This window comes from Megalopta genalis, unplaced genomic scaffold, assembly GCF_051020955.1.
Source record: "Megalopta genalis isolate 19385.01 unplaced genomic scaffold, iyMegGena1_principal scaffold0137, whole genome shotgun sequence".
Lineage (NCBI taxonomy): Eukaryota > Metazoa > Arthropoda > Insecta > Hymenoptera > Halictidae > Megalopta > Megalopta genalis.
Window position 1 is genome coordinate 376972 of NW_027476206.1, and position 13029 is coordinate 390000.

Consider the following 13029-nt stretch of genomic DNA (forward strand, 5'->3'; position numbering starts at 1 on the left):
TTAAGCAAGAATATCGTATTTTTAAAAAAATCTAATGATAGGATTTTTCAGAAAATTGAAAAAACCGTAAAATGTCAAGAGTAAAGTGCCCTTATTTTAAACAATGTATCGTTCTAAATGCTTAATCCCTATGTAAAAAAGTTATTTAAGCAGGAATATGTTATTGAAAAAAATTAGAAAAATTTATTTTAGCCGTAAATCGAAAATAATGGATCGAGCGAATCGGTCGATTGCGCCGAGACGCGCTATGATGCAACAGACGAGCGATTGGAACCCCCGAATATTTTCAAAGTCCCAACGTACCGATCAAGAGTAAAGTACCATTTTCCTACATTAGATTTCGTTCTAAATGCTTAATCCCTATGTAAAAACGTTAGTTAAGCAAGAATATCGTATTTTAAAAAAAATCTAATGATAGGATTTTCCAGAAAAATGAAAAAACCGAAAAATGTCAAGAGTAAAGTGCCATTTTCTGACATTAGATTTCGTTCTAAATGCTTAATCCCTATGTAGAAACGTTAGTTAAGCAAGAATATCGTATTTTTAAAAAAATCTAATGATAGGATTTTCCAGAAAATTGAAAAAACCGAAAAATGTCAAGAGTAAAGTGCCCTTATTTTAAACATTATATCGTTCTAAATGCTTAATCCCTATGTAAAAAAGTTATCTAAGCAAGAATATGTTATTGAATAAAATGAGAAAAATTTATTTTAGCCGTAAATCGAAAATAATGGGTCGAGCGAATCGCTCGATTGCGCCGAGACGCGCTATGATGCAACAGACGAGCGATTGGAACGCCCGAATATTTTCAAAGTCCCAACGTACCGATCAAGAGTAAAGTACCATTTTCCTACATTAGATTTCGTTCTAAATGCTTAATCCCTATGTAGAAACGTTAGTTAAGCAAGAATATCGTATTTTTAAAAAAATCTAATGATAGGATTTTCCAGAAAATTGAAAAAACCGAAAAATGTCAAGAGTAAAGTGCCATTTTCTGACATTAGATTTCGTTCTAAATGCTTAATCCCTATGTAGAAACGTTAGTTAAGCAAGAATATCGTATTTTTAAAAAAATCTAATGATAGGATTTTTCAGAAAATTGAAAAAACCGTAAAATGTCAAGAGTAAAGTGCCCTTACTTTAAACAATGCATCGTTCTAAATGCTTAATCCCTATGTAAAAACGTTAGTTAAGCAAGAATATCGTATTTTTAAAAAAATCTAATGATACGATTTTCCAGAAAATTGAAAAAACCGAAAAATGTCAAGAGTAAAGTGCCATTTTCTGACATTAGATTTCGTTCTAAATGCTTAATCCCTATGTAGAAACGTTAGTTAAGCAAGAATATCGTATTTTTAAAAAAATCTAATGATAGGATTTTTCAGAAGATTGAAAAAACCGTAAAATGTCAAGAGTAAAGTGCCCTTATTTTAAACAATGTATCGTTCTAAATGCTTAATCCCTATGTAAAAAAGTTATTTAAGCAGGAATATGTTATTGAAAAAAATTAGAAAAATTTATTTTAGCCGTAAATCGAAAATAATGGATCGAGCGAATCGGTCGATTGCGCCGAGACGCGCTATGATGCAACAGACGAGCGATTGGAACGCCCGAATATTTTCAAAGTCCCAACGTACCGATCAAGAGTAAAGTACCATTTTCCTACATTAGATTTCGTTCTAAATGCTTAATCCCTATGTAAAAACGTTAGTTAAGCAAGAATATCGTATTTTAAAAAAAATCTAATGATAGGATTTTCCAGAAAAATGAAAAACCCGAAAAATGTCAAGAGTAAAGTGCCATTTTCTGACATTAGATTTCGTTCTAAATGCTTAATCCCTATGTAGAAACGTTAGTTAAGCAAGAATATCGTATTTTTAAAAAAATCTAATGATAGGATTTTTCAGAAAATTGAAAAAACCGTAAAATGTCAAGAGTAAAGTGCCCTTATTTTAAACAATGTATCGTTCTAAATGCTTAATCCCTATGTAAAAAAGTTATTTAAGCAGGAATATGTTATTGAAAAAAATTAGAAAAATTTATTTTAGCCGTAAATCGAAAATAATGGATCGAGCGAATCGGTCGATTGCGCCGAGACGCGCTATGATGCAACAGACGAGCGATTGGAACGCCCGAATATTTTCAAAGTCCCAACGTACCGATCAAGAGTAAAGTACCATTTTCCTACATTAGATTTCGTTCTAAATGCTTAATCCCTATGTAAAAACGTTAGTTAAGCAAGAATATCGTATTTTAAAAAAAATCTAATGATAGGATTTTCCAGAAAATTGAAAAAACCGAAAAATGTCAAGAGTAAAGTGCCATTTTCTGACATTAGATTTCGTTCTAAATGCTTAATCCCTATGTAGAAACGTTAGTTAAGCAAGAATATCGTATTTTTAAAAAAATCTAATGATAGGATTTTTCAGAAAATTGAAAAAACCGTAAAATGTCAAGAGTAAAGTGCCCTTATTTTAAACAATGTATCGTTCTAAATGCTTAATCCCTATGTAAAAAAGTTATTTAAGCAGGAATATGTTATTGAAAAAAATTAGAAAAATTTATTTTAGCCGTAAATCGATAATAATGGATCGAGCGAATCGCTCGATTGCGCCGAGACGCGCTATGATGCAACAGACGAGCGATTGGAACGCCCGAATATTTTCAAAGTCCCAACGTACCGATCAAGAGTAAAGTACCATTTTCCTACATTAGATTTCGTTCTAAATGCTTAATCCCTATGTAGAAACGTTAGTTAAGCAAGAATATCGTATTTTTAAAAAAATCTAATGATAGGATTTTCCAGAAAATTGAAAAAACCGAAAAATGTCAAGAGTAAAGTGCCATTTTCTGACATTAGATTTCGTTCTAAATGCTTAATCCCTATGTAGAAACGTTAGTTAAGCAAGAATATCGTATTTTTAAAAAAATCTAATGATAGGATTTTTCAGAAAATTGAAAAAACCGTAAAATGTCAAGAGTAAAGTGCCCTTACTTTAAACAATGCATCGTTCTAAATGCTTAATCCCTATGTAAAAACGTTAGTTAAGCAAGAATATCGTATTTTTAAAAAAATCTAATGATACGATTTTCCAGAAAATTGAAAAAACCGAAAAATGTCAAGAGTAAAGTGCCATTTTCTGACATTAGATTTCGTTCTAAATGCTTAATCCCTATGTAGAAACGTTAGTTAAGCAAGAATATCGTATTTTTAAAAAAATCTAATGATAGGATTTTTCAGAAGATTGAAAAAACCGTAAAATGTCAAGAGTAAAGTGCCCTTATTTTAAACAATGTATCGTTCTAAATGCTTAATCCCTATGTAAAAAAGTTATTTAAGCAGGAATATGTTATTGAAAAAAATTAGAAAAATTTATTTTAGCCGTAAATCGAAAATAATGGATCGAGCGAATCGGTCGATTGCGCCGAGACGCGCTATGATGCAACAGACGAGCGATTGGAACGCCCGAATATTTTCAAAGTCCCAACGTACCGATCAAGAGTAAAGTACCATTTTCCTACATTAGATTTCGTTCTAAATGCTTAATCCCTATGTAAAAACGTTAGTTAAGCAAGAATATCGTATTTTTAAAAAAATCTAATGATACGATTTTCCAGAAAATTGAAAAAACCGAAAAATGTCAAGAGTAAAGTGCCATTTTCTGACATTAGATTTCGTTCTAAATGCTTAATCCCTATGTAGAAACGTTAGTTAAGCAAGAATATCGTATTTTTAAAAAAATCTAATGATAGGATTTTTCAGAAAATTGAAAAAACCGTAAAATGTCAAGAGTAAAGTGCCCTTACTTTAAACAATGTATCGTTCTAAATGCTTAATCCCTATGTAAAAAAGTTATTTAAGCAGGAATATGTTATTGAAAAAAATTAGAAAAATTTATTTTAGCCGTAAATCGAAAATAATGGATCGAGCGAATCGGTCGATTGCGCCGAGACGCGCTATGATGCAACAGACGAGCGATTGGAACCCCCGAATATTTTCAAAGTCCCAACGTACCGATCAAGAGTAAAGTACCATTTTCCTACATTAGATTTCGTTCTAAATGCTTAATCCCTATGTAAAAACGTTAGTTAAGCAAGAATATCGTATTTTAAAAAAAATCTAATGATAGGATTTTCCAGAAAATTGAAAAAACCGAAAAATGTCAAGAGTAAAGTGCCATTTTCTGACATTAGATTTCGTTCTAAATGCTTAATCCCTATGTAGAAAGGTTAGTTAAGCAAGATTATCGTATTTTTAAAAAAATCTAATGATAGGATTTTTCAGAAAATTGAAAAAACCGTAAAATGTCAAGAGTAAAGTGCCCTTATTTTAAACATTATATCGTTCTAAATGCTTAATCCCTATGTAAAAAAGTTATCTAAGCAAGAATATGTTATTGAATAAAATGAGAAAAATTTATTTTAGCCGTAAATCGAAAATAATGGGTCGAGCGAATCGGTCGATTGCGCCGAGACGCGCTATGATGCAACAGACGAGCGATTGGAACGCCCGAATATTTTCAAAGTCCCAACGTACCGATCAAGAGTAAAGTACCATTTTCCTACATTAGATTTCGTTCTAAATGCTTAATCCCTATGTAAAAACGTTAGTTAAGCAAGAATATCGTATTTTTAAAAAAATCTAATGATAGGATTTTCCAGAAAATTGAAAAAACCGAAAAATGTCAAGAGTAAAGTGCCATTTTCTGACATTAGATTTCGTTCTAAATGCTTAATCCCTATGTAGAAACGTTAGTTAAGCAAGAATATCGTATTTTTAAAAAAATCTAATGATAGGATTTTTCAGAAAATTGAAAAAACCGTAAAATGTCAAGAGTAAAGTGCCCTTACTTTAAACAATGCATCGTTCTAAATGCTTAATCCCTATGTAAAAAAGTTATTTAAGCAGGAATATGTTATTGAAAAAAATTAGAAAAATTTATTTTAGCCGTAAATCGAAAATAATGGATCGAGCGAATCGGTCGATTGCGCCGAGACGCGCTATGATGCAACAGACGAGCGATTGGAACCCCCGAATATTTTCAAAGTCCCAACGTACCGATCAAGAGTAAAGTACCATTTTCCTACATTAGATTTCGTTCTAAATGCTTAATCCCTATGTAAAAACGTTAGTTAAGCAAGAATATCGTATTTTTAAAAAAATCTAATGATACGATTTTCCAGAAAATTGAAAAAACCGAAAAATGTCAAGAGTAAAGTGCCATTTTCTGACATTAGATTTCGTTCTAAATGCTTAATCCCTATGTAGAAACGTTAGTTAAGCAAGAATATCGTATTTTTAAAAAAATCTAATGATAGGATTTTTCAGAAAATTGAAAAAACCGTAAAATGTCAAGAGTAAAGTGCCCTTACTTTAAACAATGTATCGTTCTAAATGCTTAATCCCTATGTAAAAAAGTTATTTAAGCAGGAATATGTTATTGAAAAAAATTAGAAAAATTTATTTTAGCCGTAAATCGAAAATAATGGATCGAGCGAATCGGTCGATTGCGCCGAGACGCGCTATGATGCAACAGACGAGCGATTGGAACCCCCGAATATTTTCAAAGTCCCAACGTACCGATCAAGAGTAAAGTACCATTTTCCTACATTAGATTTCGTTCTAAATGCTTAATCCCTATGTAAAAACGTTAGTTAAGCAAGAATATCGTATTTTTAAAAAAATCTAATGATACGATTTTCCAGAAAATTGAAAAAACCGAAAAATGTCAAGAGTAAAGTGCCATTTTCTGACATTAGATTTCGTTCTAAATGCTTAATCCCTATGTAGAAACGTTAGTTAAGCAAGAATATCGTATTTTTAAAAAAATCTAATGATAGGATTTTTCAGAAAATTGAAAAAACCGTAAAATGTCAAGAGTAAAGTGCCCTTACTTTAAACAATGTATCGTTCTAAATGCTTAATCCCTATGTAAAAAAGTTATTTAAGCAGGAATATGTTATTGAAAAAAATTAGAAAAATTTATTTTAGCCGTAAATCGAAAATAATGGATCGAGCGAATCGGTCGATTGCGCCGAGACGCGCTATGATGCAACAGACGAGCGATTGGAACCCCCGAATATTTTCAAAGTCCCAACGTACCGATCAAGAGTAAAGTACCATTTTCCTACATTAGATTTCGTTCTAAATGCTTAATCCCTATGTAAAAACGTTAGTTAAGCAAGAATATCGTATTTTAAAAAAAATCTAATGATAGGATTTTCCAGAAAATTGAAAAAACCGAAAAATGTCAAGAGTAAAGTGCCATTTTCTGACATTAGATTTCGTTCTAAATGCTTAATCCCTATGTAGAAAGGTTAGTTAAGCAAGATTATCGTATTTTTAAAAAAATCTAATGATAGGATTTTTCAGAAAATTGAAAAAACCGTAAAATGTCAAGAGTAAAGTGCCCTTATTTTAAACATTATATCGTTCTAAATGCTTAATCCCTATGTAAAAAAGTTATCTAAGCAAGAATATGTTATTGAATAAAATGAGAAAAATTTATTTTAGCCGTAAATCGAAAATAATGGGTCGAGCGAATCGGTCGATTGCGCCGAGACGCGCTATGATGCAACAGACGAGCGATTGGAACGCCCGAATATTTTCAAAGTCCCAACGTACCGATCAAGAGTAAAGTACCATTTTCCTACATTAGATTTCGTTCTAAATGCTTAATCCCTATGTAAAAACGTTAGTTAAGCAAGAATATCGTATTTTTAAAAAAATCTAATGATAGGATTTTCCAGAAAATTGAAAAAACCGAAAAATGTCAAGAGTAAAGTGCCATTTTCTGACATTAGATTTCGTTCTAAATGCTTAATCCCTATGTAGAAACGTTAGTTAAGCAAGAATATCGTATTTTTAAAAAAATCTAATGATAGGATTTTTCAGAAAATTGAAAAAACCGTAAAATGTCAAGAGTAAAGTGCCCTTACTTTAAACAATGCATCGTTCTAAATGCTTAATCCCTATGTAAAAAAGTTATTTAAGCAGGAATATGTTATTGAAAAAAATTAGAAAAATTTATTTTAGCCGTAAATCGAAAATAATGGATCGAGCGAATCGGTCGATTGCGCCGAGACGCGCTATGATGCAACAGACGAGCGATTGGAACCCCCGAATATTTTCAAAGTCCCAACGTACCGATCAAGAGTAAAGTACCATTTTCCTACATTAGATTTCGTTCTAAATGCTTAATCCCTATGTAAAAACGTTAGTTAAGCAAGAATATCGTATTTTTAAAAAAATCTAATGATACGATTTTCCAGAAAATTGAAAAAACCGAAAAATGTCAAGAGTAAAGTGCCATTTTCTGACATTAGATTTCGTTCTAAATGCTTAATCCCTATGTAGAAACGTTAGTTAAGCAAGAATATCGTATTTTTAAAAAAATCTAATGATAGGATTTTTCAGAAAATTGAAAAAACCGTAAAATGTCAAGAGTAAAGTGCCCTTACTTTAAACAATGTATCGTTCTAAATGCTTAATCCCTATGTAAAAAAGTTATTTAAGCAGGAATATGTTATTGAAAAAAATTAGAAAAATTTATTTTAGCCGTAAATCGAAAATAATGGATCGAGCGAATCGGTCGATTGCGCCGAGACGCGCTATGATGCAACAGACGAGCGATTGGAACCCCCGAATATTTTCAAAGTCCCAACGTACCGATCAAGAGTAAAGTACCATTTTCCTACATTAGATTTCGTTCTAAATGCTTAATCCCTATGTAAAAACGTTAGTTAAGCAAGAATATCGTATTTTTAAAAAAATCTAATGATACGATTTTCCAGAAAATTGAAAAAACCGAAAAATGTCAAGAGTAAAGTGCCATTTTCTGACATTAGATTTCGTTCTAAATGCTTAATCCCTATGTAGAAACGTTAGTTAAGCAAGAATATCGTATTTTTAAAAAAATCTAATGATAGGATTTTTCAGAAAATTGAAAAAACCGTAAAATGTCAAGAGTAAAGTGCCCTTATTTTAAACATTATATCGTTCTAAATGCTTAATCCCTATGTAAAAAAGTTATCTAAGCAAGAATATGTTATTGAAAAAAATTAGAAAAATTTATTTTAGCCGTAAATCGAAAAGAAGTCTGTTCGTTTCTCTGTCTCTCTCGCGCGATCGAACTATCGATGTTTCCCGACAAACTATTGGAAGTTTAATTAAACTTTATACATGAAATTACTCGTTTTGATCCCCGCTACACAGTCGTATACTTTTTATAATTTTGTGGAATCGGGAACCTTGAAATATTTAACATAACGCGGATCGACTGTCTCTGTCTCTTTCTAGATCGGAAGAATCGATGTTTCCCGGCAAACTATTGGGAGTTTAATTAAACTTTATACATGAAATTACTCGTTCTGATCCCCGCTACACAGCCGTATACTTTTTATAATTTTGTGGAATCGGGAACCTCGAAATATTTATCATAACGCGGATCGACTGTCTCTGTCTCTTTCTAGATCGGAAGAATCGATGTTTCCCGGCAAACTATTGGGAGTTTAATTAAACTTTATACATGAAATTACTCGTTTTGGTCCCCGCTACACAGCCGTATACTTTTTATAATTTTGTGGAATCGGGAACCTCGAAATATTTATCATAACGCGGATCGACTGTCTCTGTCTCTTTCTAGATCGGAAGAATCGATGTTTCCCGGCAAACTATTGGGAGTTTAATTAAACTTTATACATGAAATTACTCGTTTTGATCCCCGCTACACAGCCGTATACTTTTTATAATTTTGTGGAATCGGGAACCTTGAGATATTTAACATAACGCGGATCGACTGTCTCTGTCTCTTTCTAGATCGGAATAATCGATGTTTCCCGGCAAACTAATGGGAGTTTAATTAAACTTTATACACGAAATTACTCGTTTTGATCCCCGCTACACAGCCGTATACTTTTTATAATTTTGTGGAATCGGGAACCTTGAGATATTTAACATAACGCGGATCGACTGTCTCTGTCTCTTTCTAGATCGGAATTATCGATGTTTCCCGGAAACTAATGGGATATTAATTAAACTTTATACACGAAATTACTCGTTTTGGTCCCTGCTACACAGCCGTATACTTTTTATAATTTTGTGGAATCGGGAACCTTGAAATATTTAACATAACGCGGATCGACTGTCTCTCTCTCTTTCTAGATCGGAATAATCGATGTTTCCCGGCAAACTATTGGGAGATTAATTAAACTTTATACATGAAATTACTCGTTTTGGTCCCCGCTACACAGCCGTATACTTTTTATAATTTTATGGAATCGGGAACCTTGAAATATTTAACATAACGCGGATCGACTGTCTCTGTCTCTTTCTAGATCGGAATAATCGATGTTTCCCGGCAAACTATTGGGAGATTAATTAAACTTTATACACGAAATTACTCGTTTTGATCCCTGCTACACAGCCGTATACTTTTTATAATTTTGTGGAATCGGGAACCTTGAAATATTTAACATAACGCGGATCGACTGTCTCTGTCTCTTTCTAGATCGGAATAATCGATGTTTCCCGGCAAACTAATGGGATATTAATTAAACTTTATACATGAAATTACTCGTTTTGGTCCCCGCTACACAGCCGTATACTTTTTATAATTTTATGGAATCGGGAACCTTGAAATATTTAACATAACGCGGATCGACTGTCTCTGTCTCTTTCTAGATCGGAATAATCGATGTTTCCCGGCAAACTATTGGGAGATTAATTAAACTTTATACACGAAATTACTCGTTTTGATCCCCGCTACACAGCCGTATACTTTTTATAATTTTGTGGAATCGGGAACCTTGAAATATTTAACATAACGCGGATCGACTGTCTCTGTCTCTTTCTAGATCGGAATAATCGATGTTTCCCGGCAAACTAATGGGATATTAATTAAACTTTATACATGAAATTACTCGTTTTGGTCCCCGCTACACAGCCGTATACTTTTTATAATTTTATGGAATCGGGAACCTTGAAATATTTAACATAACGCGGATCGACTGTCTCTGTCTCTTTCTAGATCGGAATAATCGATGTTTCCCGGCAAACTATTGGGAGATTAATTAAACTTTATACACGAAATTACTCGTTTTGATCCCCGCTACACAGCCGTATACTTTTTATAATTTTGTGGAATCGGTAACCTGGAGATATTTAACATAACGCGGATCGTCTATCTCTGTCTCTTTCTAGATCGGAATAATCGATGTTTCCCGGCAAAGTAATGGGAGATTAATTAAACTTTATACACGAAATTACTCGTTTTGATCCCCGCTACACAGCCGTATACTTTTTATAATTTTGTGGAATCGGGAACCTTGAAATATTTAACATAACGCGGATCGACTGTCTCTGTCTCTTTCTAGATCGGAATAATCGATGTTTCCCGGCAAACTATTGGGAGTTTAATTAAACTTTATACATGAAATTACTCGTTTTGATCCCCGCTACACAGCCGTATACTTTTTATAATTTTGTGGAATCGGGAACCTTGAGATATTTAACATAACGCGGATCGACTGTCTCTGTCTCTTTCTAGATCGGAATAATCGATGTTTCCCGGCAAACTAATGGGAGTTTAATTAAACTTTATACACGAAATTACTCGTTCTGATCCCCGCTACACAGCCGTATACTTTTTATAATTTTGTGGAATCGGGAACCTCGAAATATTTATCATAACGCGGATCGACTGTCTCTGTCTCTTTCTAGATCGGAAGAATCGATGTTTCCCGGCAAACTATTGGGAGTTTAATTAAACTTTATACATGAAATTACTCGTTTTGGTCCCCGCTACACAGCCGTATACTTTTTATAATTTTGTGGAATCGGGAACCTTGAGATATTTAACATAACGCGGATCGACTGTCTCTGTCTCTTTCTAGATCGGAATAATCGATGTTTCCCGGCAAACTAATGGGAGTTTAATTAAACTTTATACACGAAATTACTCGTTTTGATCCCCGCTACACAGCCGTATACTTTTTATAATTTTGTGGAATCGGGAACCTTGAGATATTTAACATAACGCGGATCGACTGTCTCTGTCTCTTTCTAGATCGGAATAATCGATGTTTCCCGGCAAACTATTGGGAGTTTAATTAAACTTTATACATGAAATTACTCGTTTTGATCCCCGCTACACAGCCGTATACTTTTTATAATTTTGTGGAATCGGGAACCTTGAGATATTTAACATAACGCGGATCGACTGTCTCTGTCTCTTTCTAGATCGGAATAATCGATGTTTCCCGGCAAACTAATGGGAGTTTAATTAAACTTTATACACGAAATTACTCGTTTTGATCCCCGCTACACAGCCGTATACTTTTTATAATTTTGTGGAATCGGGAACCTTGAGATATTTAACATAACGCGGATCGACTGTCTCTGTCTCTTTCTAGATCGGAATTATCGATGTTTCCCGGAAACTAATGGGATATTAATTAAACTTTATACACGAAATTACTCGTTTTGGTCCCTGCTACACAGCCGTATACTTTTTATAATTTTGTGGAATCGGGAACCTTGAAATATTTAACATAACGCGGATCGACTGTCTCTCTCTCTTTCTAGATCGGAATAATCGATGTTTCCCGGCAAACTATTGGGAGATTAATTAAACTTTATACATGAAATTACTCGTTTTGGTCCCCGCTACACAGCCGTATACTTTTTATAATTTTATGGAATCGGGAACCTTGAAATATTTAACATAACGCGGATCGACTGTCTCTGTCTCTTTCTAGATCGGAATAATCGATGTTTCCCGGCAAACTATTGGGAGATTAATTAAACTTTATACACGAAATTACTCGTTTTGATCCCCGCTACACAGCCGTATACTTTTTATAATTTTGTGGAATCGGTAACCTTGAGATATTTAACATAACGCGGATCGACTGTCTCTGTCTCTTTCTAGATCGGAATTATCGATGTTTCCCGGCAAACTATTGGGAGATTAATTAAACTTTATACATGAAATTACTCGTTTTGATCCCCGCTACACAGCCGTATACTTTTTATAATTTTGTGGAATCGGTAACCTTGAAATATTTAACATAACGCGGATCGTCTATCTCTGTCTCTTTCTAGATCGGAAGAATCGATGTTTCCCGGCAAACTAATGGGAGTTTAATTAAACTTTATGCATCAAATCATTCAGTTTGACTCCTGCAACACAACCAAACACTCTCTGTAATTTTCTGAACTGAAAAACCACTGAAATTGCGCTCGAAATGCGGAGCGACGGGTCGACGCGTCTGCACTGTGCGACAGCTAGTCAAAACGTCCGAACAGCGTATTGTTTTCGATCTCTTGGTATAATATTCGTATTCCTTGCTGTGTATAGCTTCCGATCGATTATTGCAATGGTCAAAGTTCCAGCGGCGTAATGCTTTCCATAAGATTACATTAATATAACCAGCGGCATATTGCTTTCTATCTTGTAATGAAAATTTTATAACCAAGTACCAACGGCGTATTGCTTTCGTTCGGATAATGGAGATTTTACAACCAAGTACCAGCGGTTTCTGTCTTATAATTAAATTATTATAATAAAATAAAGTACCAGCGGCGTGTTACTTTCGTTCGGATAATGGAGATTTTACAACCAAGTATCAGCGGTTTCTGTCTTATAATTAAATTATTATAATAAAATAAAGTACCAGCGGCGTGTTACTTTCGTTCGGATAATGGAGATTTTATGTCCAGCGGCGTAGTGCTTTCTATCTTATAATGTAATTCTTATTACAAAGTACCAGCGGCGTATTGCTTTTTTACCAGCGGCGTATTGCTTCGTACCAGCGGCGTATTGCTTTTTTTTCCAGCGGCGTATTGGTTCGTACCAGCGGCGTATTGCTTTTTTTCCAGCGGCGTATTGCTTTTTTTCCAGCGGCGTATTCGTTCGTACCAGCGGCGTATTGCTTTTTTTTCCAGCGGCGTATTGTTTCGTACCAGCGGCGTATTGCTTTCCGTAACCTCGAAAAACACAAAGTGCCAGCGGCGTGTTGCTTTGGAAA